Genomic DNA, 23,898 nt, shown 5'->3' on the forward strand with positions numbered 1-23,898 from the left:
CAAGATATAAACGGAAATGAAGCGGCTGCACACACACACATATTTAAAGGACGCACCCTTAAAAGCTGCCCATGAGGTGGCCATACCCCTGGTGGAGCGACCCAGAATAGAAAAAGGAAGAGAAGTGTTAGCTTTTACATGCTCACCGTGGAAGTGGAAGCATGGGGACCCTTGTTGGCCAATCAAAAGCTAAGAGTCCACTTCACGAAACTGTAAGGAAATGCCTCTTTTTGTATGGTCAACCCCAAGCTTTTCAACTGATGCTGCTGGTTTTGAGACACTGAGAACGTACTGAGGCCTGCTAACCAGACCTCTGTGCCAGTGCTCTGACCCTAAAGTGTATGTTGAATTGACTACACCCTATCATAAATGGCTAACTTACCTGTAAGTCTCCATATCCCGGGGCATGTGAAAAGAAGGGTACTCCAGGGCCTTCAGCACGGTTTGTCCTACCCTGGAGGTCCCCCAAGTTAATGAGTCCCCCCAGTCCACCACTGCAGACTAGCAGAGCAGTCATTCATTGTTAGTCTGACTTTGCCATTAAAAGCAATGGCAAAGTCACAACTTCACCTGTACATCGGTGTAAGTCACCCCTCTGGCAGGCCTATCAAGTCCTAGGTGCAGGGTTAAACTTATGACACGGACAGGGCACGTGTTTTAAATGTCCTGACAGTAAACACACAAAACTACAGTTTTTACTATACAAAGACTTGTTTGCCTAATTGCCGAGTTCAGGATTACACGCTGACCCCGCAGCTGTGTTAAATTCTGAACGGTGCAACCAAAGTCTGCACTTCGAGGTATCAAACAAATCATTACATTAAGCCCGACTTGTATCTCAAGTCGTAGTTAATGTAACTTGTTTCAGTGTGAAGCTTTGTTGTCTGTAAAACTCCGAGGCATTCCCTGGCACACATGGAGCCAGTTCCGCCCACCTGGAGAGACGTGCCAACGAGACTCAGGAAGGGGAAACTATGAGGGATTGCAGGCCAGGGAGGTGCTACTTCACTTCTGCACGAAGCTACTTGGGTGTTAGCCCCAAAAGGAACAAGCCGCCTATATAGGGCAGATGTGTCATACTAGGGAGGAGAGCTGTCCCATTGTTTAGACACAGGCTGGCACAGGGAGCAAAGAGGGGAAACCAGTTGCCAAATCATTTCCCCCAAGGCATGGAGCCCTGAGGTAGCCCCATCCCAGGGATGGGATAGTCAGGTTTGACTTAGAGAGGGGTCTCGCCATCTTGAGTGCATCCTTTGATAGCCGGATGCCACACGCCACAGTAAGTTGTCACCATATGGGAAGGAACCTGGTAGCCCATTGGCTACCAACCGCATCCTTCCCTGGAGGCATTTTCTTAGCATAAAGCTGGCCCCCCTGGCACCCAGACCTTCGATCTCAACTGACCTGGAAGAAGGACCGAAGAAGTACTACCCTGCTGAACCGAGAGACCAGCAAAGTGAGGCTGCACCGTCCAGGACTGCTCCTGCTGCACCTGGCTGCTAGTGTAGAGAGAGACTGTGCCTCCTGTAGCCTGCTCAGGGAGAAGCTGTCTCCAGACCCTGAAACCATAACTCTAGCACCATCTTTGTTGACCGAGAAGTAACTGCAGAAAAAAGATCCCCATCGACCACGTCGCATCCACATCATCCTTGGAGCATCTAAAGCATCCTTCATCCCTGGCAACAGGACCACTCCATATGAATCCATTGCAATCTGGATAAAGTGGCTGGAACTGCCTAAGGACTGCTTTTGTGAAGGCCACTGTTTCTAAGGACCTTGCTGGTCCACCTGACTAGCTCCCTGCTGTACTTGGCTGCTCCAAGTACTTATGCCTGACTACATTAACACTTACCCAAGTTTTCCTTGAACGTTTCTAAATGTCTAATTTGTTGAATTTGCCACAGCTTGTTTGAGGTTGAGTGAAAATGCTTTGATTTATTATTACTTGGAAAATTCCTCTCTGGAATCCTCTGGTGGAACTTTTTCAATGTGGTGTCTAAATTAGGGGGAATGTTCCTGTCTAACCATGGAACTTGTAGAATATTTTTTAACACGGAGCTCTGGCCAAATTCCGCCAATCGCTGCATGACTCCACAATATGCAAGTAAGATTTGGCATCCTTTAGTGCGATTTTCGAACATAGGCGGTCGCCGGCGTTCACAAGTTGTTGCGGTCAGAGGGATCACTGACAGAATATCTACAGTCAAAATATCGAGATGACAAAATATCGAGGTAAAAATATAGACTGCAAGAATATAGACTTCCTATCTTCAAACAGGTAAGTACAAAAATATCGACTCCAAAATTTCGAGTGTAAAAAATATAGACTGTCAAAATATCGATTTTTTTTAAATGTCTTAAAAGTAATTTAAAAGTAATATAATAATAAATAAAATTAATTTTAACTTATTTAAAATACTTCAACGTAAAATTAAGAAATAATTAATGTAACTTTAAAAAAATATATATTTTTAATACATATATATATATGTGTGTTGGGTGATTGTCACGCCACGTCGGGCGAGCTGGATTTCCGGACTTGCCCCAGCCATTTGCTATTAAAGGATAAGGAGGTTGGTGCGGTATATTGGGGAGCAGAGGAGGCCTTTTATTTTGCCTTAAGTGACAGTATCCTGCATTATTGGTTTTTCTACTACCCCCGAGGTCCGACCGAGCCTATGCAATGCATGCTGGGACTTGTAGTGATGTGGCATTGGGTGTCCTACGTAATTCAACTCGGACTTTGCTGAACATTCAATTCCGGGGGGCGGAGCTTACTGACACTTAGCAGGAGGGGCACTAGGTATTTAAAACCCGTGATTGGCCCATTTCCTGCTTGAACCATCTGGCGCTGATGAAGGCAACACACAACGCCGAAATACATTCGCCCTGTAAGATTGGTTTACCTGCTGATTAAAAGCTGTCTCTGCTGTTTCCCCAGTGTGGCCTCTTCTTCTTGGTTCCCGAGGAGGTTCTGTGCATCTAAATAGCGCGACTGTCAGTTTCGCGCATCAAGAGGCCCCCGCACTGCAAAGCTGGCCCTGGGATACTGGCGTCCGCCTTGGAGGCATTCTTTCGACCCAGGTTTCTGGGACGCCCGGGGCCCACCTCCTGACCTGGACATAGGAAGAAGCAGTGTTGGGTGATTGTCACGCCACGTCGGGCGAGCTGGATTTCCGGACTTGCCCCTGCCATTTGCTATTAAAGGATAAGGAGGTTGGTGCGGTATATTGGGGAGCAGAGGAGGCCTTTTATTTTGCCTTAAGTGACAGTATCCTGCATTATTGGTTTTTCTACTACCCCCGAGGTCCGACCGAGCCTATGCAATGCATGCTGGGACTTGTAGTGATGTGGCATTGGGTGTCCTACGTAATTCAACTCGGACTTTGCTGAACATTCAATTCCGGGGGGCGGAGCTTACTGACACTTAGCAGGAGGGGCACTAGGTATTTAAAACCCGTGATTGGCCCATTTCCTGCTTGAACCATCTGGCGCTGATGAAGGCAACACACAACGCCGAAATACATTCGCCCTGTAAGATTGGTTTACCTGCTGATTAAAAGCTGTCTCTGCTGTTTCCCCAGTGTGGCCTCTTCTTCTTGGTTCCCGAGGAGGTTCTGTGCATCTAAATAGCGCGACTGTCAGTTTCGCGCATCAAGAGGCCCCCGCACTGCAAAGCTGGCCCTGGGATACTGGCGTCCGCCTTGGAGGCATTCTTTCGACCCAGGTTTCTGGGACGCCCGGGGCCCACCTCCTGACCTGGACATAGGAAGAAGCAGTGTTGGGTGATTGTCACGCCACGTCGGGCGAGCTGGATTTCCGGACTTGCCCCTGCCATTTGCTATTAAAGGATAAGGAGGTTGGTGCGGTATATTGGGGAGCAGAGGAGGCCTTTTATTTTGCCTTAAGTGACAGTATCCTGCATTATTGGTTTTTCTACTACCCCCGAGGTCCGACCGAGCCTATGCAATGCATGCTGGGACTTGTAGTGATGTGGCATTGGGTGTCCTACGTAATTCAACTCGGACTTTGCTGAACATTCAATTCCGGGGGGCGGAGCTTACTGACACTTAGCAGGAGGGGCACTAGGTATTTAAAACCCGTGATTGGCCCATTTCCTGCTTGAACCATCTGGCGCTGATGAAGGCAACACACAACGCCGAAATGCATTCGCCCTGTAAGATTGGTTTACCTGCTGATTAAAAGCTGTCTCCGCTGTTTCCCCAGTGTGGCCTCTTCTTCTTGGTTCCCGAGGAGGTTCTGTGCATCTAAATAGCGCGACTGTCAGTTTCGCGCATCAAGAGGCCCCCGCACTGCAAAGCTGGCCCTGGGATACTGGCGTCCGCCTTGGAGGCATTCTTTCGACCCAGGTTTCTGGGACGCCCGGGGCCCACCTCCTGACCTGGACATAGGAAGAAGCAGTGTTGGGTGATTGTCACGCCACGTCGGGCGAGCTGGATTTCCGGACTTGCCCCTGCCATTTGCTATTAAAGGATAAGGAGGTTGGTGCGGTATATTGGGGAGCAGAGGAGGCCTTTTATTTTGCCTTAAGTGACCGTATCCTGCATTATTGGTTTTTCTACTACCCCCGAGGTCCGACCGAGCCTATGCAATGCATGCTGGGACTTGTAGTGATGTGGCATTGGGTGTCCTACGTAATTCAACTCGGACTTTGCTGAACATTCAATTCCGGGGGGCGGAGCTTACTGACACTTAGCAGGAGGGGCACTAGGTATTTAAAACCCGTGATTGGCCCATTTCCTGCTTGAACCATCTGGCGCTGATGAAGGCAACACACAACGCCGAAATGCATTCGCCCTGTAAGATTGGTTTACCTGCTGATTAAAAGCTGTCTCCGCTGTTTCCCCAGTGTGGCCTCTTCTTCTTGGTTCCCGAGGAGGTTCTGTGCATCTAAATAGCGCGACTGTCAGTTTCGCGCATCAAGAGGCCCCCGCACTGCAAAGCTGGCCCTGGGATACTGGCGTCCGCCTTGGAGGCATTCTTTCGACCCAGGTTTCTGGGACGCCCGGGGCCCACCTCCTGACCTGGACATAGGAAGAAGCAGTGTTGGGTGATTGTCACGCCACGTCGGGCGAGCTGGATTTCCGGACTTGCCCCTGCCATTTGCTATTAAAGGATAAGGAGGTTGGTGCGGTATATTGGGGAGCAGAGGAGGCCTTTTATTTTGCCTTAAGTGACAGTATCCTGCATTATTGGTTTTTCTACTACCCCCGAGGTCCGACCGAGCCTATGCAATGCATGCTGGGACTTGTAGTGATGTGGCATTGGGTGTCCTACGTAATTCAACTCGGACTTTGCTGAACATTCAATTCCGGGGGGCGGAGCTTACTGACACTTAGCAGGAGGGGCACTAGGTATTTAAAACCCGTGATTGGCCCATTTCCTGCTTGAACCATCTGGCGCTGATGAAGGCAACACACAACGCCGAAATGCATTCGCCCTGTAAGATTGGTTTACCTGCTGATTAAAAGCTGTCTCCGCTGTTTCCCCAGTGTGGCCTCTTCTTCTTGGTTCCCGAGGAGGTTCTGTGCATCTAAATAGCGCGACTGTCAGTTTCGCGCATCAAGAGGCCCCCGCACTGCAAAGCTGGCCCTGGGATACTGGCGTCCGCCTTGGAGGCATTCTTTCGACCCAGGTTTCTGGGACGCCCGGGGCCCACCTCCTGACCTGGACATAGGAAGAAGCAGTGTTGGGTGATTGTCACGCCACGTCGGGCGAGCTGGATTTCCGGACTTGCCCCTGCCATTTGCTATTAAAGGATAAGGAGGTTGGTGCGGTATATTGGGGAGCAGAGGAGGCCTTTTATTTTGCCTTAAGTGACAGTATCCTGCATTATTGGTTTTTCTACTACCCCCGAGGTCCGACCGAGCCTATGCAATGCATGCTGGGACTTGTAGTGATGTGGCATTGGGTGTCCTACGTAATTCAACTCGGACTTTGCTGAACATTCAATTCCGGGGGGCGGAGCTTACTGACACTTAGCAGGAGGGGCACTAGGTATTTAAAACCCGTGATTGGCCCATTTCCTGCTTGAACCATCTGGCGCTGATGAAGGCAACACACAACGCCGAAATGCATTCGCCCTGTAAGATTGGTTTACCTGCTGATTAAAAGCTGTCTCCGCTGTTTCCCCAGTGTGGCCTCTTCTTCTTGGTTCCCGAGGAGGTTCTGTGCATATATATATATATAAGTATATATATGTATTGTATATGTTTTGTTAATAATATGTGTATATATATATATATATACATATATATATATATATATATATATATATATATATATATATATATACACATATTATTAACAAAACATATACAATATTTTTACCGTAGGATAGCGAGAGGTTTAAATTTACTGTAAAGACTCCAGTGAGTGCAACAGTAGGGAAAGCATTGGATAGCGTAGAGGTAAAAATTACTATTCCAACTCCAGAGAGCGCAACAGTAGGGAAAACATTGGATAGCGTAGGGGTAAAAATTAATATTCCCACTCCACAGAGTGCAACAGTAGGGAAAGCGTTAGATAACGTAGGGGTAAAAATGACTATTCCCACTCCAGAGAGTGCAACAGTAGAGAAAGTGTTGGATAGCGTAGATTTAAAAATTACTATTCCCACTCCAGCTAGTGCAACAGTAGGGAAAGCCTTGGATAGCGTAGGGGTAAAAATTACTATTCCCACTCCAGAGAGTGCAACAGTAGGGAAAGTGTTAGATAGCATAGGGGTAAAGATTACTATTCCCATTCCAGAGAGTGCAACAGTAGGGAAAGCGTTGGATAGTGTAGGGGTAAAAAATACTATTCCTACTACAAAGAGTGCTACAGTAGAGAAAACGTTGGATAGCATAGGGATAAAAATTACTATTCCCACTCCAGTGAGTGCAACAGTAGGGAAAGCGTTGGATAGCGTAGGGGTTAAAATTACTATTCCAACTCCAGTGAGTGCAACAATAGGGAAAGTGTTGGATAGCGTAGGGGTAAAAATTACTATTCTCACTCCAGAGAGTGCAACAGTAGGGAAAGCGTTGGATAGTGTAGGGGTAAAAAATACTATTCCTACTACAAAGAGTGCTACAGTAGAGAAAACGTTGGATAGCATAGGGATAAAAATTACTATTCCCACTCCAGTTAGTGCAACAGTAGGGAAAGCGTTGGATAGCGTAGGGGTTAAAATTACTATTCCAACTCCAGTGAGTGCAACAATAGGGAAAGTGTTGGATAGCGTAGGGGTAAAAATTACTATTCTCACTCCAGCGAGTGCAACAGTAGGGAAAACGTTGGATAGCGTAGGGGTAAAAATTACTATTTCCACTCCAGAGAGTGCAACAGTAGGGAAAGCGTTGGATAGCGTAGGGGTAAAAAATACTTTTCCTACTCCAAAGAGTGCAACAGTAGAGAAAGCGTTGGATAGCGTAGGGATAAAAATCACTATTCCCACTCCAGTGAATGCAACAGTAGGGAAAGCTTTGGATAGCGTAGGAGTTAAAATTACTATTCCAACTCCAGTGAGTGCAACAGTAGAGAAAGTGTTGGATAGCGTAGGGGTAAAAATTACTATTCCAATTCCAGTGAGTGCAATAGTAGGGAAAGTAAATAGTTCATATGTAAATATAAATAACATAAATAGTAATACCAATTACAAATTAATTAAAATATTTTACAATTGTATAAAATATATTAAATAATCAATTAAAAATACAAATTAAAATGATGTAATAATAAAAATGACCTACCAATACTAATTATTTGCCTATTAACAATAAATTACTTTACAATTTAAAAATATTTTTAAAAATAAACTCAATACATTTTTTACAAAAATGTAATTACTTACAATTAAATTACTTCCCAAACTATTCCCCTAAAAACACACAACCCGCTACAGAAAATAAATTACTAAAATTAACATATTTATCAATTAATCAATTAAAATTAATTACCAATTAAATTTTAATTAATTACCAATTTATAATTAATTCTAAATAAATACCAATAAATAAAATAACATATTTATTTAATTATAATTAAATTACTTCCCACCCTATTCCCCTACAAACCCACAACCCGCCACAGACATTAAATTACTAAAAATAAAATATTTATCAAGTATTCAATTAAAATTAATTACCAATTATATTTTAATTAATTACCAATTAATAATTATTTAACAATTAATTCTAAATAAATACCAATAAATAAAATAACATATTTAATTCATTATAATTAAATTACTTCCCACCCTATTCCCCTATAAACCCACAACCCACTACAGAATTATATTACACAAAAATTAAACATTAATATTAACTTACCTTAAATTCGATATTTGTGTTGTCTATATTCTGTCTAGTCGATATTATGTCCATTCTATATTTTTGATTCGGTTTATTGCTATTCTATTCGATATTCAATTTTTCTAGTCGATATTTTTGTACTTTATATTATGTCTAGTCGATATTATGTCTATTCTATATTTTTAACTCGATATTATGTCTAGTCGAAATAAAAAACTCGATATTTTGACTATTTACCGGTCAGAGGGCTGCCATTTGAGTAGATTTGCCGCCGTTCGAATAGACTTACCTCAGGTCGAGTAGATTTTCCGCAGTTTGAGAAGATTTGCCGCTGTTTGAGTAGATTTGCTGCATCTCAACTAGATTTGCTGCAGTTTGAGTAGATTTGCCGCCGTTCGAGTAGATTTGTTGCTGCTCAAGTAGATTTGCCGTTGTTCGAGTAGATTTGTTGCTGCTCAAGTAGATTTTCTACTTGTGCAGCTGCAAAATCAACTTGAATTTAAGTCTGAGGAATTCTGCACAGTAAAGCTCCATGATTTCCGCTCACCTCTAGTCTACATTCTTGTAAAAATACAGTCTATTTTCATAAATTGGTGTTTATTTCTTGTATCGTGTCGCTTTCTTCTGCAATTGGCGTGGTGCTGTTTAAATGCTAACACTTGTTCCTCTGTGTATGTCATGCTGCTCAGTGCCACAGCTACCCAGGGTTGAGCCGAGGGTTTGACCGACGAATCCTATTGGATGTTAAGGGACTGGTGAGTGCATTTCACTTTAAGGCCACACAACCACACCATATACTACACCCCATTTCCTCACAGAAAAGAAGCAGTTTACTATTGGTAAATGGAAAGGGTCTTGGGATGATCCAAAAAATGCTACCAAGTCTCCCTTTCTGCTGCAAAGATGGAGAGGGATAGAAAACTGGAAAACAACAATCATAAGAAAAATGGAAAGATGAGGTCACCTTTATCATAAAAAACCCTACTGAAAGGGTCATAGGATAAGAGACTACCAATCACATCTAATATGGACCCAGGCCAAATTGTGACCAGGAAAAACATGTTCAAAGTCAACAGTTTTGAAGAGACCACCTGCAGATGTTCCAATAGATCAGCTTGAAGACTATTCAGATGAGGAGGCATATGTGAAGGGAGTGTGAACACCAGTCTCTTCAAAAAGCAGATGAGGAGCCAGGGAGTCACAATCTGAAAATACAGTTCCCTCGAATGGCAGGCCACTCCCTACGTGAACTAGACGCAGCAAGAAGAAAATGAAAGCCCTCGCTGAAAAACTGCTCTATTTCTGCACCCTCACAGATTGGGGTGACCCCCATGCACTATACACCAAGGATTACAGCTTCTCCAGGATCTTGCATTTAAATCCATAGTACTCTGCCTCTTGGCATCTTGGATGGATTGAACCACTTCTGAAGAACAACCACAGGCATGTAGTTTCAGACTTTCATATTCCAAACCGCAGGGACGTGCAGCAAAGAACCTCCTCAGATAGCAGATAGATTCTTAGGGGTGGAGAGGAGAAGACTGCACAGGAAATACCCCTGGTGGCTGAACAGACAGTGGATGCAAAAAAAGTAAAAAAGGCCCAAGCACACAGCAGGGGCTACCTACCGAACCTCCACTTTCCTGCCAATGAATTTGTGGAGAACCCTGCTCTGCAATGGAAAAGGAGAAAAAGCTTAGAAATCCCAGAAGCCCCCCCCCACACACCCCCTTTCTATACTGAGTGAAAACTGGCTTGGGTCTTTGGTGTCATGAAATATAGTTGACCGGACACAGTCTGTGTGTTCCTGACTACATCCGTTGAAGGCTGCCCTCTGTTATCTTTTTAGTCCTGAGGAAGACCCAATATGATGCATAGCTATTAGCACATGATCATAGGGTCAAAACATTGACAATATTGTTCTACGTCCTACGTCAGTTATCCTATGAGAGGAAAAGAAGATATAAGGATATCCTGAATGTGAATTTATGGACAATAGGCATCATATGTTATTTTATTGTTTCAAGTTTTGTGTGTCAATTTCATTTTTTCACCATGTGTATGTTTGTGTGATTCTCTGTATTTACAGCTGATCATTTATGAAAAACAAAAAAAGTGAAAGTATGCTGCATATAGAACAAAAATAATATTTTCAATAAGAAAACTGCTTTTGTGTGTCGTGTTTGTGGTTCCACACTGTTTTGGAATATTTATTTCCCAAAATTAAATTAGTATTCTTTCTGGAAGGTATCTCTCTGATAGATACATCTGCCAGTGGATTCCTCACCTTGTGAATATCCCCCTTGCGTCAGCAACATCCGGAAATTCTTTTGTAGCCTCGCGCCGACGTGGACAACGTCATAAAGACACGGTATCGCACGCGACTCCGCTGACGTCACCAACACTACAATAGGCCCACGCCGGCGTGATGACATCAGTTCCCTTTTTTCCGCGTCATCGACGCAAACGGTTTCGGGAATCTCAGTAGCCAACTGGTGACTTTGTCACCTTATTATTCGCTTTCTGCTTCTTTGTATCTTGTTTCTTCACGATGTCGACAAAGAAGACCGGCTTCAAGCCCTGCAGGGAGTGCGGGAAAATGATGTCCATTACTGACCCGCACGAGGACTGCATTTGCTGTTTGAGCTCTGACCATGATATGGATGGATGTTCATCTTGTCGGAAGATGAACCCGAAGGCCCTGAGAGAAAGAGAGACCAAACTCCTGGTAGCGAAGCTAAAGGCTGGCAAGGGAAAATCTTCGAGGTCTCGCTCTCGACGGACGAGGTCGAGGTCGAGATCGAAGTCAAGATCATCATCCAGGTCTCGAGAGGAGTCGTCTTCGAAGTCCGCTTCAGACCATGCTTCGAAGTCGAGAAGGAGACATAAGAAGAAGAGGCATGAGTCCCGATGTCATTCCGGTAAGGAGTCGGGCTCGAGGTCGAGGTCACCAAAGAAGGTGCGTTCCAAGGTGGTCACGCTGGATGTCTCGGATCATGAAGGTGAGGCCTCGCCTTCGGAGTTGCAGGTACAGTCGCCGACTCCGGCTTCGAATCCGTCTCCGGCACCGTCCCCGGCCCGAGATGAGAAAGAGGTTCAGGTGGATGTGGATTCTGCGCCTATCGGAGAGCCGAATCCGAACCCTCCACAAGACCAGCCTGAGGGTTTTCAGCCACCCTTCCCAGCCCCAGGCCAGGAGCCATCAGCGTTTTTAAACACTAGTATGGCGTCTTTTCAAGGGCGTGGTACCCCTCTGGCACACCTCCGGGTCCCATGGGTCCTCTGGCCTTCAATTTAGGAGTCCCTCACTCCTATCCTCCTGCTCCATTCATGCCTTTTATACCGGCTCTGACGCCTACCCGGCTCCGCCGAGGTCGTCGACGCCGGTCCCGGCGTCGCCCGCTCCAGATCGACCTCGAGAGCATCCCACCGGGACTTGAGATTCGATACCGACGTCGATCCCGGCTCCGTCGGAGCAGTTGGTGGTCCAGAAGGGAAGCACAACGCCTTTTGGAGGAGCAAAGATATTTGGAGTCACGTCCTGATATGGAGGAAGTTGAACTGGAGGATGATTGTTTTGAGGATCTGGCTGATGCTGGTAGTCTGGATTTTTCTCCTGAGTGGGAGTTACCATCCGGCTCTGATACGCCTTCAAATGACGTCTAGCCTTATCATGTGGTGATGAGGAAGGCAGCAGAACTTCTGCAATTGACTTTACCAACAGTGGAGTTTAAGTCTAATCTTCTTACTGAAGTTTTGCATTCACCTAGCTCTGTGGTGGAACCATTGCTTCCGTTTAATGAAGCATTAACGGAACCTATTATGGAGGTGTGGAAAAAACCTCTGTCAGCTCCTGCAGTATCCAAGAGTGTGGCGAGAAAATACAGGGTTGCACCTGAGGACCCTGCTTTTCTGATGTCTCATCCGTCACCTGAGAGTCTAGTCATACAGGCAGCCTGTTCCAAAAAGAATGTGAGTGCCTTTCCTCAGGTCCCCGGTGACAAAGAGGCAAAGAAGCAAGATCAGGTGGCTAAAAAGACCTTCTCCTCTGCAAGTATGGCGTTGAAGTCAACTAATGCCACTTGCCTTATGGGGAGGTATGTGCATGCCCTTATGGACACTATGCGTACTTTAGCTCCTAAGATTCCTGATGACAGCAGGAGAGATTTTGAGGAGGTTTTATCAGATGCACAGGCTACGGCACGCCAAGTGATACAGAGTGGTCTGGACACTGCAGATTCGGTGGCACGTATCATGGGCACTGTGGTTGCCACTAGGAGTTCGGCTTGGCTGAAATCTTCAGACTTTTCGGCAGATGTTCAGGCGACTTTGCTGGATCTGCCGTTGGATGGATCTGGCCTCTTTGGCAAGAAGGCTGATTCGGCCTTGGAAAGGTTTAAAGACAGTAGAGCAACTGCTAAATCTTTAGGGCTTCAAATCAGAGGTTCTTCAGCCAGGAGGTTCAGAGGTTTTGGATGCTCTTCCTTTCGCAACTATCGGCAAGGTCAGCAGCAGCAGCAGCAGCAGCAGCAGCAGCAGCAGCAGTACCCCTTGTACAGATCTTATAGGGGAAAGCAAAGAGCTAGACCTCGGGGTCGTCAAGCCTCTTCCTCCTCTACCTCCTCTAACCCCCCCAGCCTCAGAAAAGCAGCCCTAGATCCGCCATTCAGGATGATGTGGTCCGGTGGGGGGTCGGCTTACCTACTTTCTACGGGATTGGGAATCGGTTACATCAGATCTTTGGGTTCTCAATCTCGTAGAAAATGGGTATGCTCTTCCCTTTCGGGAATTCCCTCCCAATTACCCTCGTTGCCAAGGTTTTTGCACGGAGGAACATCTTTTACTCCTGCAGGAGGAGGTGTTGACACTGTTAAGAAAGGGTGCAATAGAGGTGGTCGCAGAGCAGGAAAGGGGTCAGGGATGCTACTCCCGGTATTTTCTGATACCCAAAAAGGATGGCAGGCTTCGTCCAATCCTGGATCTCAGGATCTTGAACCTTTACCTGAAGCAGGAGAAGTTCAAGATGCTCACCCTTGCACAGGTTCTTCAAGCGCTGCTGGAAGAAGACTGGATGGTGTCGCTCGACTTGCAGGATGCGTATTTCCACATCCCAATCCTGAAGTCGCACAGGAAGTATCTCTGTTTTAAGGTGGGATCGCAACATTATCAGTTTGCGGTCCTTCCTTTTGGAATTACTACTGCGCCTCGAGTCTTCACCAAGGTGATGGCAGTGGTGGCAGCACATCTCAGAAGGTCGGGGATTCCAGTATTCCCCTATTTGGACGACTGGCTGATCAAGGCAGAGTCGTCAGAGAAAGTGCTCCAGCATCTGCAGGAGACAACTCAGTTGTTGTACCGGTTGGGTTTTTCGATAAATGTACCCAAGTCTCACCTGGTGCCCTCCCAGCGCAACCTGTTCATAGGTGCTGTACTGGACACAACTGTATGTCGTGTATTCCCTCCACCTCAAAGGATTCGCGACATACAGGAAATGATTCCTTTATTCTACAATGAAGCGGTCGTTCCGGTCCTGAAGGTCCTTCGCCTGCTCGGTCTGATGGCTTCCTGCATCCTGTTGGTCAACCATGCACGCTGGCACATGAGGACGCTCCAGTGGTGCCTCCGCAGGCAGTGGTATCAACACAACGGAGATCTCAGGGAGTCGATCAGGATCTCCAGAGAAACTGCAGCGGATCTGTCTTGGTGGGGTGTGGAAGGCAATCTGTCTCAGGGAAAGCCTTTTCATCTACCTCCTCCGGTGGCCACAGTGATAATGGATGCATCCACTCTAGGGTGGGGCGCTCATCTGGGGGATCTGGAGGTCAAGGGTCTTTGGTCTCCAGAAGAAAGGTTGCTTCACATCAACCTTCTGGAATTGCGGGTGATACGTTTGGCGCTCAAGGCCTTCCTCCCTTCCCTTCGCGGTCTGTCTGTGCAAGTCCTGACGGACAACACTATCGCGATGTGGTATATCAACAAGCAGGGAGGAGTGGGGTCGCAGTGTCTCTGCAGAGAGGCTCTGCGCCTCTGGTCCTGGGTTCAGGACCACCAGATTTGTCTGATGGCAAATCATCTGGCCGGAGTTCTGAACGTTCGTGCAGACAGTCTCAATCGGCAGTTTTCGGCCGACCACGAGTGGAGGCTTCACCCGGAGGTGGTTCGTCACGTCTTTCGGACGTGGGGGACTCCTCAGGTGAACCTGTTCGCCACTCGCTAGAATGCTCACTGCCCGTCATTCTGCAGCCTCCAGTTTCCGATGCGGGGAGCCTTGGGGGACGCGTTTCAGTTGAGTTGGGACTCACAACTCCTTTACGCGTTTCCTCCCATACCTTTGATTCCTTGGATTCTGATGAAGATTTGTCAAGACCGGGCCCACCTCTTCTCTCGCCCGCCGCTCCGTCTCCCGTTCAGGGCAGATCTCCTCTCTCAGATGGAGGGGCAGGTTCTACACCCCCACCTCCAGACATTACACCTTCATGCCTGGAGATTGAATGGGGCAACCTGAACTCTTTTCTCTCCCACACGATGTGGTGGATGTCATATTATCAGCTAGGCGTGACTCCACTAAGTCCATTTATTCCTAAAGATGGGCTAAATTTGTCTCTTGGTGTGGGGAGAAGTCTGTTGACCCTTTGAAAGCCCATTTATCTGATATACTGCAGTTTGTTTTTTCCTTGGCGCAGCTAGGTTTTGCTGTTGCTACGGTGAAGGGCTATCTTTCAGCATTGTCGGCATTTCTCTGTTTGCCCGACCAGCCGTCTCTTTTCAAATCTCCTGTAGTTTTGAGATTTCTGAAGGGTCTCACTAATAAGTTCCCTTCTACTCCTTTTATTGGTCCTCAGTGGGATTTAAATCTTGTATTAACCTACTTATTGGGTTCTCCCTTCGAACCCTTACACAAGTGTCCCAGGAGGCTTTTGTCTTTTAAGACAGTCTTTCCTGGTTGCGATCACCTCGGCAAGGAGGGTAAGTGAGCTTCAAGCTCTTAGTTCCAAGCCCCCGTTCTTGACCATTCATGCTGATCGAATGGTTCTTAGGACCAGGGCTGCTTTTCTCCCTAAGGTGGTGTCTCCCTTCCACTTACGTCAATCTATTACCCTTCCTACCTTTTATCCTCCCCCTCACCCTTCCTAGGAGGAGGAGAGGCTGAACCGTCTGGACCCCAAGAGGGCGGTGAGTTTTTATATTGATAGAACTAAAGACTATCGAATGGATGACCAGCTCTTCGTTGGGTTTGCTGGCTGCAAGAAAGGAAGAGCGGTACATAAAAGAACTCTTTCAAGTTGGATCATCCTCTGTATAAAGATCTACTTCTCTTTGGCTGGTAAGGATCCTCCAGAGGGTATTAGAACCCACTCTACTAGAGCTAAATCTGCAACATCTGCTCTTTCTAGAGGTGTGCCTGTTGAGGACATTTGTAGAACGGCTACTTGGGCCTCCCTCCACACTTTCGCAAAGCATTATTGCTTGGACACTGTGGTGAGGAGGGATGGCCACTTTGCGCGCTCTGTCCTCCAGAATTTTCTGGTTACACTGCCACCACCCTCCTAGCCCTTAACCCCGGCCGTTCCCCCAACTGCGTCCTAGCCTCTCCTGGACACACCCATGGTCCCTTCTCCTGCAACTCCTGCAAGTTCGAATGCTCCAAGAACAACTCCTCATCCTCGTACACAAAACAGTTATCCGTCCCCAACCACCTACAATGCATCCTGCTCAACACCCGCTCGGTCCACAGGCACGCCATCGACCTCTGGAATCTACTAGACACCATCTCTCCGGACGTCGCCTTCCTAACTGAAACATGGATGAACGCCACATCAGGCCCAGACATCACCATTGCCATCCCGGAAAGCTACAAGATCATTCGCAAGGACCGCACCGGCCAAACAGGAGGAGGCATCGCTATCGTCCATAAGAAATCCATCCGCATCTCAACCAGCTCAGACGTCAATCTCGCCAACACTGAACACCTTCACTTCCAGATCCACACCGACCACAAGACCACACTCAGAGGCACCCTCCTCTACAGGCCACCAGGACCCCGCGCACAATTTAGTGAAGACATCACGGACTTCATCACTCCACACGCGCTCCCCTCCGAGGATTACATCCTTTTGGGAGACCTCAACTTTCACCTTGAAAAGAACAACGACCGCAACACCACCACCCTTTTGGACAACCTCGCCAACCTCGGACTTAAACAACTTGTCACTACCCCCACCCACATCACAGGTCACACACTCGACCCTATCTTCACCTCCAGCAAACATGTCTCCTTCAGCCACACCACAGCTCTCCTTTGGACTGACCACAGCTGCGTTCACTTTACCTACAACAAGTCCACATCCAACAACCACCCCCAACCCACTCTGCGAAGAAACTGGAACAAAATCACCATCGACCAGATCTCCTCATCGCTTCTTCAAAAACTCCCAGCCCTCTCCTCAAACCCCGACCAAGCAGCCACTAACCTCACCCAATGGCTATCCAACAGCGCCGACATCCTAGCACCACTGAAAAAACGACAAATCAAACTAGGCAGCAAGAAGGCCTCCTGGTTCAACGATGATCTTAAGAAATCCAAGAAACTCTGTCGCTCCCTTGAGAAGGCCTGGAAAAAAGACCCAAATACCAGCACCAAGGACGCCTTCAAAAACGCCACCCGCATACACCACCAACTGATCCGGAATGCCAAGAAAGCCGCTTTCAAGGACCGACTAGATAGCAACGCCCACAACAGCAAGGAATTATTCAACATCGTCAAGGAATTTACCAACCCCTCAGCCAACTCCAACGACATCACCCCATCTCAAGCCCTCTGCGACTCCCTAGCTTCATTCTTCCACAACAAAATTGCAGACATCCACAACAGCTTCGACAACCGACCCGAAGACCAACCCACCCAACCCTCCCTCTGCAGGACCCCCACCCCCCTTGAACATCCTCAATGACTGGAACCCAATCTCCACTGAGGACACCATCCGTCTGATGAACTCTATCCATTCAGGATCCCCCACAGACCCATGCCCTCACCACATCTTTAACAAAGCAGACTCCATTATAGCACCACACCTCCGAGACGTCATCAACTGCTCCCTCAACTCCGCAACCTTCCCAGAAAGCTGGAAACATGCCGAACTCAGCGCCATCCTGAAGAAACCCACAGCTGACCCCACCGAACTCAAAAACTACCGCCCTATCTCACTCCTTCCATTCCCGGCCAAAGTCATCGAGGAAGCGGTCAACAACCAGCTCGCCGCCTTCCTCGAAACCAACAAATCCCTCGACTCCTCACAGTCCGGCTTCCGAGCCAAACACAGCACTGAAACCGCCCTCATCGCAGCAACAGACGACATTCGAACTCTACTGGACAATGGAGACACAGTCGCCCTCATCCTCCTCGACCTCTCCGCAGCCTTCGGCACAGTCTGTCATAGCACCCTCTTACAGCGCCTCAAAAACGTCGGAATCCAAGGAAAAGCACTGGAATGGATCACCTCGTTCCTCACCGGAAGAACCCAGAGAGTCCGCCTTCCACCATTCAAGTCAGAGGCCACTGAAGTCATCTGCGGCGTACCACAAGGATCTTCACTCAGCCCCACCCTCTTCAACGTATACATGAGCCCCCTCGCGGTCATCGCACGCCAACACAACCTCAACATCATCTCCTACGCCGATGACACTCAACTGATCCTATCACTCACCAGAAACCCTAACACTGCCAAAACCAACCTGCATGAAGGAATGAAAGAAGTTGCCGAATGGATGAAGCACAGCCGTCTGAAACTGAACTCAGACAAAACAGAAGTCCTCATCCTAGGCACCTCCCCCTCCGCCTGGGATGACTCTTGGTGGCCAGAGGCCCTTGGAAAAGCACCCACCCCGACGGACCACGCACGGAACCTGGGCGTCATCCTGGATTCCTCACTCTCGATGAACAGACAAGTCAACGCCGTTTCTTCATATTGCTTCAATATTCTTCGCATGCTCAAAAAAACATTTCGCTGGATCCCCACCGAAACTAGAAAAACGGTCACCCACGCACTGGTCACGAGCCGCCTGGACTACGGAAACACCCTCTACGCTGGTACCACCGCAAAACTCCAGAAAAAACTCCAACGCATCCAGAACGCTTCAGCCAGGCTCATATTAGACATCCCGCGTAAAGAACACATCTCTGGTCACCTGAAAAACCTCCACTGGCTCCCCGTCAATAAGAGGATTACTTTCCGCCTCCTAACCCACGCACACAAAGCACTCTACGAAATCGGACCCGAATGCCTCAACACACGACTGTCCTTCTACACCCCCTCCCGCCAGCTACGATCCTCCAACCAAGCCCTCGCCACTGTACCTCGCATCAACAAAACCACCATGGGAGGTAGATCCTTCTCCTATCTGGCAGCCAAAACCTGGAACTCACTTCCCACTCACCTTCGCCTTACTCAGAACCACCTAGCATTCAGAAAGCAACTTAAAACGTGGATATTCGACAAGTAATTCCCCACCCTTCTTCAAGCGCCTTGAGACCCTCTGGGTATGTAGCGCGCTATATAAATCTATTGACTTGACTTGACTTACCTTGATTTGTGTACTGCGTATACTGTGTAAATGTCTACTGTCATTGGTCCGTCTGTGTGCCTCGAAGGCACGGAAAAAAGGGCGGAATTGATGTCATCATGCCGGCGTGGGCCTGTTGTAGTGTCGGTGATGTCAGCGGAGTCCCGTGCGATGCCGTGTCTCTAGGACGTCGTCCACGTCGCCGCGAGGCTACAAAAGAATTTCCGGATGTTGCTGATGCAAGGGGATATTCACAAGGTGAGGAGTCCACAGGCAGATACTGTATCTACCAGAAAAAGCGTTACCGAAGGTAAGTAACTTGTTCTTCTGGACCCTTACTATTAAATGTTGAATGGTCAATCTTTTTCCACAATTCTTGGACAAGAATTGTGCCACCTAACAGAACTCATTGTAGTTTACATTTGTGGAAACAAAGGCACTGTTTTGGGAAAGAACACAGGCACTGGGAACCTGGTTAGCAAGAACCCAGTGCACATTCAGCCAAAGATGCATCAGAGTCAGGCAAAAAGGGGAGGCTAACTACAATGCGTCTGTGCCACTCCTGACCATACTTTTAATAGCTGCAGCTGGTGTTGGGCACGGGATGACGTGGCAGAAGATGGGCATCTGCCATGTCATGTGTCTCGGCCCCTGTTCAGTGTGCTTCTGCTAATAGCTGTGCGTTGCGGAAGGCTTCACACGGGGTGGCAGCGTGTGGCCACGTGTCATGGTGTGAGGCATTGTTCCTCAATGCCCTCACGAGATGTGAGCGCATGCTACGAGTGGTAGATGATCTCTGTTCTTCTAGGACGAGGAAGTAGTTTTGGGCATTGTGGGAACGAGATGTAACCACTGCCAAATTTGCACACAGTGCACTGAAGTCAGGGAAAGTAGTGCTCAGTAGAGGAGTCCCGCCCATCGGCTCTGTGTCTTATCACAGACGCCTGAGAACATACTCCCTTTGGGTGGAAGACCCTCCCCACCCCTGTCCAGCTCAAGGCATCAGTCTGGAGTCCAATGGGTGGCAGTGCAGCTGCCCAATGTGTGTAACATGAGGGATAGTTCTGCTGTCTCATCTGTATCCTGTCCTCTAAATCCTAAAGTGGATTTTGCCATTTCCTAAATCATGAGCAACAGATCTTTGTACTGCTCAACTCCGGAATTCGCGTGTTAGCGACCCATGAAGGATGAAAGCCACAATCTACTGAGTGCCACCTCTGCCCATGTACAGAGTGTAATCCGGGGATAGCACAGCTTTCAACAGTTCAGGCTGTGCGATCTCTGTAAATGGAGGGATAGCTCTGACATTGTATTGCATTACAGCAGGTCTATAGCCTTTGCTATGTCTATGTGGGGCACTGAAGCATTTTCATATATGGTCAGTAGGCTGCACCAATTGGGGTGTGTGGTTGGAAGGGTGTTGTCTTTATTTTGTTTATCCTATATGGTAAATGTTTCCTTGCCGTGTGCGATGGCCCCCAAAGTGCGGTTATCATGCTACGTTTAGCAATCTGGTGGTTGATGAGGTGTGCTAAATAGACCTGCAGTGATGGTTTTCTTTGAGCAGCTCTGCAGGTCCCTTTATGGTATTACGTTTGCTCGTAGTCTGCTTTGTCGGTTATTGTACTACGCAGTCCTTCTTGATAATTGTTTTAGAGGTGTTTTGTTTTGGTCCTGTGCAAGTATCTTGGAGCGAGGTGGTGGGGAGATCTGCTGTGATAGGCTCTGTCACTATCAACCTATATCTGGGTGTCATTGTGAGATGTAAAGAAGTTGCCATACTGTGCAGTTAGGACCTGCAATTGTGGACTAGATTTGAGTCCTCCGATTGGCCAGCAGTTTTATTCCAAGCTTATTCAGTTGGTGATGGCTGGTTTATTACTAGGTGATGGACAAGCCCTGTAACAGATCTGTCTTATGTGAGTGAAAGAGGATTAAGTTACAGTTGGCTGCCAACCACAGAGTGTTATGATAGTAGCATGAGCGGGTCAAATATGGATTGTTATTACCATATAATACTCAGGCTAACCATAGGGAAGCCTTTCTTAGCTGACCAGGATGTAGAAAGTAGTTTGCTGGTTGAGTGGTTCCAGATCTATGGTCTGTAGCCTGGAGATTGTACTTGAAAGTGTGATTATCTTTCCTGATTCTATTCCAGAGTTGTAGGATGATGTAGTTATGGCTGAAATAGCCATGTTTTCAACTGACTTCTGAAGTGCTAGTTCTCTTGAATGCTTCAAATAATATCAGAAAGCAAGTTCCAGTGTTTGGTGAAAGAGAAGTAGAGAGATCAGTTCAGATGGACATTTTATATCACCCCATATCTGAGTGTCTGTGTGAGAGGTGAAGAAGTCCTCAGATAGTATTCATATTTGGGACCTGCAGGGGAGGAATATATTAGTCTTCCAAAATTGTGCTGTAATGCAACAGATCGCTTCATTTATTCCATGCTTGTTCATTTGGTGATGTTTGGTGTTTTGGCTGTACAGTGCTGGTGATGAACTCCCCTTATAGCACATTTGCATTACATGAAATTAAATGTGCAAGTTATAATTTGTTGCTGACCGCTGTACATTATGGTTTTAGTATTATTGCGGGCCATAACTAGTATATACAAAAGTACGTAGCCATATAATGCCACCGCGAACCACATGTCAGCCTTTTTTTGCGTAGATGGTCCTGGGTGCCTCTAAGACTGGCTGGTAGTGAGTTATGGAGCTTGTGTCTTATACTGGGAAAGCAGTGCCTTTTACTGAATTTGTATTGTAAGGTGGTATGAAAAGTGGTGCAAGCCTGGAGTGCAGTGTCCTCTTTTGTTTGTATTGCCTGAATTGAACTGGTAGGTATAGAGGATCTTTTCCTTGGGTGGCTGTGGACAATGTAGAGTGCTTTTTAATAGTGGTGCGAGATGAATTTCACTCCGCCGGCAGAGTTCGCGGCGTTTTGCCCACTCCACGTAGTGCGCGGAGCTCTGAAAAACTCCACAGCGCGGAGCAGAGTGTGTCCTATCAAGTGGCTCACCAATGTTCAGTTGGTTGAGTACAAATGAGGAAAATCATATGCTAGACCACCTCCCGGTAAAATTTCTCAATGCAGGTGGTCGCAGTAAGTCACTACCGCTCGCGTTGAGAAACCTGCCGCTCGTGTTGTGGAAGCTGCCACTGGCAAAAAACATATTCCCGAGTGGCAGAAAGCAGCAGAGCCCTCTTGTGTTGCGTGTGGTGCCGTTCGTGGAAGAGGTGTGGCGCCGCAGCTAGGGCGACTGACTTCGTAATCTGAGGATCACGGTTCGATCCCCGGCACCGGTGGCAGATTAGCCCAGCACCATGTGACTCTGGGCAATAGCTCGCTTAATCTTCCCGACGGCCCCCAGCGCCTAGAGACCCTTTCGGGTGATTGTGCGCTTTACAATGTGGATTAAAAATGTGGCTTATTATTTTACAGTGCAGACAAATTCCCAGTGCTAAAAATCAGCACAAGCGGCACGACTTACCGCACTCTGATGCTTGCAGAACTCCTCGGACCACAGTTGAGTTTTTCAGCACTTCGTGGAGTTCCGCGCAGCAGAATTCTGCGAACTCCGCCCAGGCCCACTTTGCCCTTCTAGATCTGAAGAGTTTGTAGAGCTGGGGTAGTGTATTCTATTGGGTGAAAGTTGCACCATTTTGGATGAGGTATATTTTGTGTTTGATTAATCTGGGTGCGCCAAAGAATAGGCTGTGACAATGTCAAGCTTGAAGATCACGGAGTATGAGGATGGCTTGTAATTTTTGTTGGTATCCAAAGTATAGGAAGATGTGTGGCAGTGTTGTCATTGTGTAGAAGGCACTCTTTGTGATGTTGTTATCATGTGATATCAAAGATGGGTCTGAATCCATAGTTACCCCTAGATTCATTTTTATTTTTATATTTTCAAAACCTTTATTGAGGAAAGTCAGGTATGACACATTACAATGTGCAGCAATGCAGCTCAAATCGACAGTACAAATCAAGTCAAGCCTTTGGTAAAAAGTATACTACCACTGACAGCGAGCAGCAATACATGAAGGTTGAGAACACAGCTCCACTAAACAGTGGTCCCACATCTCAAAGGGGATCACACATGCAAAAATCACATCAATGGGGAGTGCCAGGAGGAGGCGGCGCCTACTGGAGGGGAGGAGGCAGTCACTGACCAGCACCGGCGGCCACCGCGGGGGCGCAGGGCTGGTGAGGAGCACGGGAAATGCAGCTCCACTGGGTAGGGAACAGGAACGGAGATAGGTAACTAGAGGACCGCAAATATCAACAGGATTGGACTTGGCGGGTAGCAAATCCAAGAACTCCGATAAGAGAGTCTGACACTTAGAGGCGTCCTCCAGCCAGCTCTCAACCCTTGGAGCAGGTTTACGACCCCAACACATGGCCACCCTACGCCTAGTCAGGACCAGCAGCATCGAAATCAGGCGTCGGGGAAACATCAGGACCGACTTTTACGAAGCCCAGGAAGCACAGGGAAGGGCCAGGATGCAGTGTAGCACTAGTAATGTCAGAAATGGTGGAACACACCCCCGCCAGAACTCAGAGACTTTGGGGCATAACCACGCTAAGTGCGCAAAGTCCGCGGCAGGGGCAGCGCAACGCATACAAGTGTCCCTAGGAATGAGCCCGAGCCTGTGGAGCTGACCAGGGGTGCAGTACAGCCTGTGCAAATACTCAAAATTATCAGACGGAGCCGGTAATTCGGTGACCGCTTTTTCGTCTGGTTACAACAGTGTAGCCAGTCGGACTGCGCAATGTCCATACCAAGATCCGCGCCCCACGCCTACCGTGCCTGGTCCGAGGAAATTGAGGTGGACATTAGAGTAAGTGCGTATAATTCGGTAATTAATTTGTGCGGAGACGGGGACGTATATATGAAGTCGAGAGCTGGCATCCTGGGTGGGGGCTGAGGGAATGTAGAGTGTAGTTTCCGGCAAATAGCACGCAGTTGATAAAATAAAAGCGTGTCCAGTGGCCCGAGGCGTCAGAGTAGAAAGTGTTC

The sequence above is a fragment of the Lissotriton helveticus genome, chromosome 1_1 (assembly GCF_964261635.1).
Source record: "Lissotriton helveticus chromosome 1_1, aLisHel1.1, whole genome shotgun sequence".
Classification (NCBI taxonomy): Eukaryota; Metazoa; Chordata; class Amphibia; order Caudata; family Salamandridae; genus Lissotriton; species Lissotriton helveticus.